General features: G+C 31.9%; 1 long non-coding RNA gene across 1 annotated transcript; it reads left to right on the forward strand.

Moving 5' to 3' along the window:
- Nucleotides 1–2,908: 2,908 nt before the first annotated feature.
- On the forward strand, nt 2,909–5,971 carry LOC101250922 (uncharacterized). Its single transcript, XR_183112.5, has 2 exons — nt 2,909–3,604; nt 5,426–5,971. It is a non-coding gene; the product is annotated as an uncharacterized lncRNA (long non-coding RNA).
- The last annotated feature ends 724 nt before the right edge of the window (nt 5,972–6,695 follow it).

Below are 6,695 nucleotides of genomic sequence, written 5' to 3' on the forward strand. Positions count from 1 at the left end.
AATGGGTTCATAGAGTAAAATCATCTTAAATCATCAATTAAACATCAATATGATCATAGTTCGTCACTAGAAACCTTTTGAAAATATCTGATGAATGAACCCATGAGATTCAGTAAAACCCTAAGTTTTTCATGAACATGAAATCTATTTTGAAATTGACTTTAGGGATGGAAGCTATCCGTATATGAAGGATCACCATACCTTTGCTAAGATTCCCTAAGAAATTGATGAAAAAACCACCTTGAATCTAAACCCTAGCTCCAAGTTCTTGACCTTCTTCAATGGAGGATTGTAGAGAGAGAAATATTTAAGAGCAGGTGGATTTCTTTTTTTAATTCTATTTGGAGTGACTTAAATGAAGGAATTAGGTCTAAAAGGGGTCTTACAGTTTCTAGGGAAGGCATAGAATAAAAGGGATTTTATTTTGGAAAAGAACTAAGGACCCTAAAACTTGCAACTTAAAATTATGCCCTTAGCCCGTATGAGCTCGCCTTTTGGACACTTGGGCTCGCCAAGTGCACTAGGCAACTCGCCCAGCACACCCTTGGCTCGCCCTTTGTTCCAGTGGCTCACTAAAAGGGCTAATAATTGGGTGATTGGAGGGGAGATGGGAGACATACCAAGCTGGGTTGCAAGCTACCCTTTAGCTCGCCCTTTGGTCCAGTAGCTAGGCAAAATGGGGCAGACACTAGGCAATCTCAAAGGAAGATGGGCGATCAACAACCTCATCACCAAACAACCCCTCTGAGAACAGGGTTTCTACCACCCTTTCTTGCTAGTTTTGGTCTTAGCTTTAACCCTAGGCTCCTTCCTCACCCCATTTAAGTTCTAAAATAGTCCACACATCCCCCTAGAGTCATACTAACCCAAACGTCAAGGCTCTAGTTTAGCCTATCATTTTCCGAGTTGTTACATTTAGAAATAGACGGGAATATTGGAAAAACGGGAAACATAACTTATATTTCAATAATTTTTCCTTAAAATTATGCATAATATATAAATATGTCATTTAGCTTGACTTCAATTGATATCTATGTCCTCTAATTTTTGATGTGTACAAGTACGACTTAAACTTGTATAAAATTAAACAAGTAGACATATATGTCCTACGTATCATAACACGCATAGGATACCACGTAGGACACAAAATTGTCATGTAGGACATCATATAAGATGAATGTGTCTATTTATTTAATTATATACAAATTTAAGTGTCTATTTAAGCGCACCCAAAATTAAAGGTTATGATATGTACTATGTCACTAAAGTTATGGTGTTATACATTTGTTATCACAACTTTTCTCTTTTTTTCCCTAAAGACTGGTTCTAATCTTATCCATTTCATATACAATAAATGCTAATTTTGGTGGTACTATTTATTTGATTTTTGCTTATGCGGTTATTGTTGCAAAAATTATCTTTCAATTCAAAAGTGTGTATGCTAGTTTCTGTCTACATTAGTACTTCTATGTGCAGTAGTACTCATTTTGCTTAGTACAATTATTACAAGTAAGAATTGAAGTTCTAGTTAAATAAAAGGAGGACAAAAATATAAAAAATAAGTAATAGTAATATTAATATATTCAGTAATATGTCATAATTGAAATATAAAAAGAACAACTTGTACACAATCTTACATTTAAGGATATCAAAATAATAATTAAAAAATATAGTTAACTAGGACAAATCAAATAAAGGCAAGTCAAAGTTAGAGTATAGATTGCATGTGCTAGGTAATACAAGTCATAGAGTTAGAGGATGTATCTTTTTTTGGGTGAAGAGAACTAAAGATCTGACTACACCCGAAAGAATGACGAAATGGTCGGATGCATTTTTATATTCGAGTTTGTATTATGAATCTTCTACTTAGTTTTTTTTATCAATTGGATTCCTTATAAACTCAATAAAACACAAAATATCAAACTCATATGATTATACTTATGTGACATTAAAATAATACCGAATTGGCGAGAGAGTGTGACTATACGCTATTATGGCAAGTAAACACCATATTTAAATTTAAAAAATATCAAAAGTATAAAAGAATAAAAAAACAAAAAAAAAACTTCTTTTTGGGTCTCCCCACCTACATTTTCCGCCATCCCCGTCCCTGCCCAACACTTTTTTTCTTTCTTTCATTTCTTTAGGCGATCTGGTATGCTGGAGGCGGCAATATCTAGGCATATTGTTGGTACGATGGAGAAGATGGAGAGGATAAGCGGTACCTGGTGGTTCTTAGGGGGTTGTCGGTGGTGCAAAAAAAGAAAGACAATGGAGAGGAGAATGAGGCATGTGAGGAGGGAGAAACTAGTCGTTGACACCCAATTTTGTCCCTCCCCGATAGAAATTAATTCACGAGCTTCTTAATTTTCGAACAATTTAAAATAATTAGTTTTATAAAATTTTAAGAAAAAATATAAAGTTTACGTTATTTTGAATAGTTTTGTGATTTTTTATAATTTTTAAATAATATATATATTTTACATAATTATGTATATAATTGGTATATTTTATGATTATTCAAAAATCATCTCAATAATTTTTTAGTTTTAGTAAAATATTTCGACAACTAGTGTAGTTTAAGTAATAATTTATATTTTTAGGTTAATTCGTTTATAATTAAATTAATTATTTTATTTTTGTTAAAATTAAGAAGCTCTTTAATGAATTAATATTAATCATCTTATTTAAGGTTTAGCCAATTTTGTTATTTTAACTCAATTTGGCTACTTCTTAAATTTAATCCATCTTTGACTTCCAACTTAACTCAATTATGAGACCAATTTTGGATCAAAATTCAATTCATTTTTCGATAGCCCACTTATATCCACTTCACTCAGCTGCAGCCCATTCTAATACAATTCCCAGGCCCAGCATACAATACAATTCAAAAAAAAAAAACATTCTCAATGTTTAGCCTAATTTCCATTCCAAAAAGGAACCATCAGTCCGGCTAATGTGACCAGACCCCTGCACCTTCATCTTATTCTCCGCGTGAACTACAAACGCAAAACTAGCAAAATCGCGTCCAACTCTAGACGCAAACCAGAGTGTGAGTAGAGCAGCCTAGCGCATCGTCCCCTCCCATCTCCTTATCCTTTTGCACGGAATCCAGGTGTCGAGATCTCCCATCGCCTTTGTCCTCTCTTTAGAAATCGAATGACTGGGATTATCAGTTTGTTGGAGAGGTGTACAATTTTTCTAGCTGGCAACCTAATCCTTTGAAGAGAATTCGAATTTGAAATTCAAAATTTAATCGGGTTCCCCCTTTTTCTACTCTAAATCTCCCCTTATAAATATCCGCTTATTCTTCATTGTTTAGTTGGAGAAAAGAACTGAGAAATTTGGGAAAAGGTTGAGGAAAAAAGATTGGGGATAGTTAGAGTGAGTTGGGGGAAAAAAGTGTTGAAGTTTACAGTTGGGATTTCTTTTGAACAGTCATATTTATATTCAAGAACTTTTATACGTTTTCTTTAATCCTAAGTTGTGAGAGAACCTTTATTCGAGTCTGGTTTGCATTTCGTGGTCAGCTGCTCGAGATTCGAACTCGTGTGGTGGAAGAGTTCGTCCCTACTCGTTGTCTCATTTCGCTGGCCTGAGAAAGGTATTGCCATTTCCTTTTGTATTTTGTTTCAATGTAGCATATTGTGTGCATTCGATATTTGTTTTTCTTGTGAGTTTTCGGACAACAAGCTTTAATCCGAAATCAATAAAGTTTGCTTTGATTCATGTTGGTCGTGCTATTTACATTTATGTGATTTACACTTTGAATATATTGGCTATATTGTTCTGTCCCCTTTACGATTTCTTTATGTTCTTACCTTCCTTCATAGTCTTACCTTCTTTTATAGTCTAGTTGTCAAGCACTTCTATTTGTTTTACTCCTTATATATTCTAATCGCCATGAATACATAATATTGTTTGATTTTCAATGTCATATGCTTTATTCTTTCGCCTTGAGTATGAAAAATGAATTAAGATGTCAACATTTCAAGTTCTTATATTGTGTCTGTTACTAACCGTCTCAATTTCTTTCATTTGGTTTCTTCGTTGAGTCTACTTTGGAATGTATGCTTTGTTTTACTCTGTCCTGATGGCATTTGCTGTGTTTCTTGTTTCATTCTTCTAACTCAAGTTTGCTGCATCTGTAAGATTTGACCACATTTCTGGATATGGCTTTATTTTATTTCTAAAACAAGAAAAAGTTATACAAATCCCTCCTTCATTTTGATATGTCTTATTTGAAAGTAGTAGCTATTATCTAACGGCCCGTTTGGATGGGCTTATTAAAAACTTATTTTTAAAATAAGCAGTTATACGTTTGGATAAAAGTGTTGAAGTTAAAAAAAAGTTGTTGATGTGTTTGGCAAATAAGTGCGGATAAACAGCTTTTTAAATCAAAATGTCTGAAATACCCTTAAAAGCTGTTAACATAATAAAAGTTAATTAATTTATATTTTACAGCCATAAATAATTATATATTGTTATCATCCACATATTTCTTTCTCATCACAAATTATTTATAAGAGGAATATAAATTTATTATAGATTTTAAAGATATATAATTTGAATAGATTAAAGAACGATTTAAGATTTTATTTTAGTTTCATCCATAGGTAATAATAATTGTCTATCATTCACATATTTCTTTATTATCACAAATTATTTATAAGAGGAATATAAATTTTTATTTAAGTTATATGTGCAACTTATTTTACGTTTTAATAATATATAATTTGAATAGATCACTTGAATGATTTAAGATTTATTTTATTTACATTCATTAGTAATAGTAATTGTCTATCATCCACACGTAAAAGGGGAAAAATAGAAGAAAGAGATGTTAGGGTTATGTGGGTAATTTGGAGATTGTATAAAAATATTAAATGCAAAAAGGTAAAAATGTGGTCAACTTAAAACAACTTATAAGCTGGAAAAAAAAAAGCACTTCTACCCCAGTTTTTAACTTTTGGCTTAAAATAAGTTTTTTTTAAATTAAAATAAGTTGTTTTGAGTATTGCCAAACAGCTAAATAAGTCAAAAATCAGCTTTTAAGTCAGTTTGACCAGCTTTTAAGCTGAGCCAAACAGGCTCTAAGTTATAGGATTTTATTTGAGTGATTAGTATTAAGTTCTATGTATTCAAGATTGATTTGATATTATGGTTGTGACTATGTGTTATATACAAGGATATGCTTATGGTTTCTAGTAATGTATATGTTACTACTGGGTTATGCCGCCAATTACTGCAAATAGGAAGCTTAGTCATGATCATTTATTTATACACTATGCATTTTGTTTTATTTTTCGTTTTGAGCACCTAGATATCAATTATTTGTGTCAAAATAATTCTTGTTCCCTCTATTAAATTTACTCAAGTAAAAAGGTTCTTTGTTAATTCTCTTCCTTCCATTTTGCATGTGAAGCTCCATCCGAGTCCCTTCGGACTCCCCTCTTAGCATATCATCGAGTTGAATTTCTTCGAGTCGGCTTCTTTGTTGTTCGAGTCAAGGGAACCGACTATCAGGGCTTAAACATTGATTCCAAGCCCCTGAAATTTTGAAAACATGCTACATATTTGGTATATACAGTGGTATACAGATAATGTCTACATGATATACAGGCTTAGGTGCAGTGAATACAAGACTGAAAATTGAAATATAGGTTGCAGGAGTTGAAGAGGGTTGCATACACTTGGTATACAGTCCTATGCACATGAAAATTGGTCAAAATATGACCTATATACAACAATATACATTTGTTGTATACACAGATGTTTGAGAGTGAAAAGGGGCCAAACTCATCCATTTGCAGGACATGTTTTGGGCCAAAGGCCCATCAAATTTAAAATTGGGACAAAGGGTCCAAATTCAAATTTCTCCCTCATTCTATTTATTTATTTATTTGTTATTATGTTGCTAACATCTTGGCTTAACTTAATTAATTCCCCAAAGATAATCATTTCTCTTTTAGACTTGTCAAAATATAAATTTATTACTTAGCTTTATTTTACTACGGACAAGGGCCTAAAATACCCTTAAAGTATTGAAAATGGTACAAAATTATCCTTCATCCACCTATTGGCTCCAAAATGCACTTTTCATCCACCTATTGGCTCCAAAATACCCTTTTCATCCACCTATTGGCTCCAAAATACCTTTTTCATCCACCTATTGGCTCCAAAATACCATTGTCATCCACCTTTGAGTTTAAAATTGATCACTTTTTTAATTGTTTTAAAATTAAACTCTTTAAATATTTTTTAAAATACTTGGCTCTCAACTATTGATTATAATTTTAATTTATTAATATAATTTATAAACCAACCCACTACCCACTCATTACTAACTAAATCTCGCCCAATTAATAATTCAATTATAATATCAAAATCGTCATAAACACTACTAAAACACGATGAAATTATAGATTCCTCAAAATATCATTCAAAATTATTCGAGTCCGAATCGAAGCCCCAATTAAATTTAGGCTGAGCCGCTTATTTTTGAGGACACTTTCTTTCAAAATTGAATAAGAAATTTATGATTAAAGGTAAAGAAGTAATACATCCCGAGTTAATTCACGCACTTTTTTAAATATAATTTTATAAATATCTATGATTTGTTTTAAAACTTTTAATATATTATTTTGAAAAAAAGCTACATATGAAGTAACATCACATAATTGAGACGTAAGAAT

Source organism: Solanum lycopersicum, chromosome 9 (assembly GCF_036512215.1).
Source record: "Solanum lycopersicum chromosome 9, SLM_r2.1".
NCBI classification, from domain to species: Eukaryota; Viridiplantae; Streptophyta; class Magnoliopsida; order Solanales; family Solanaceae; genus Solanum; species Solanum lycopersicum.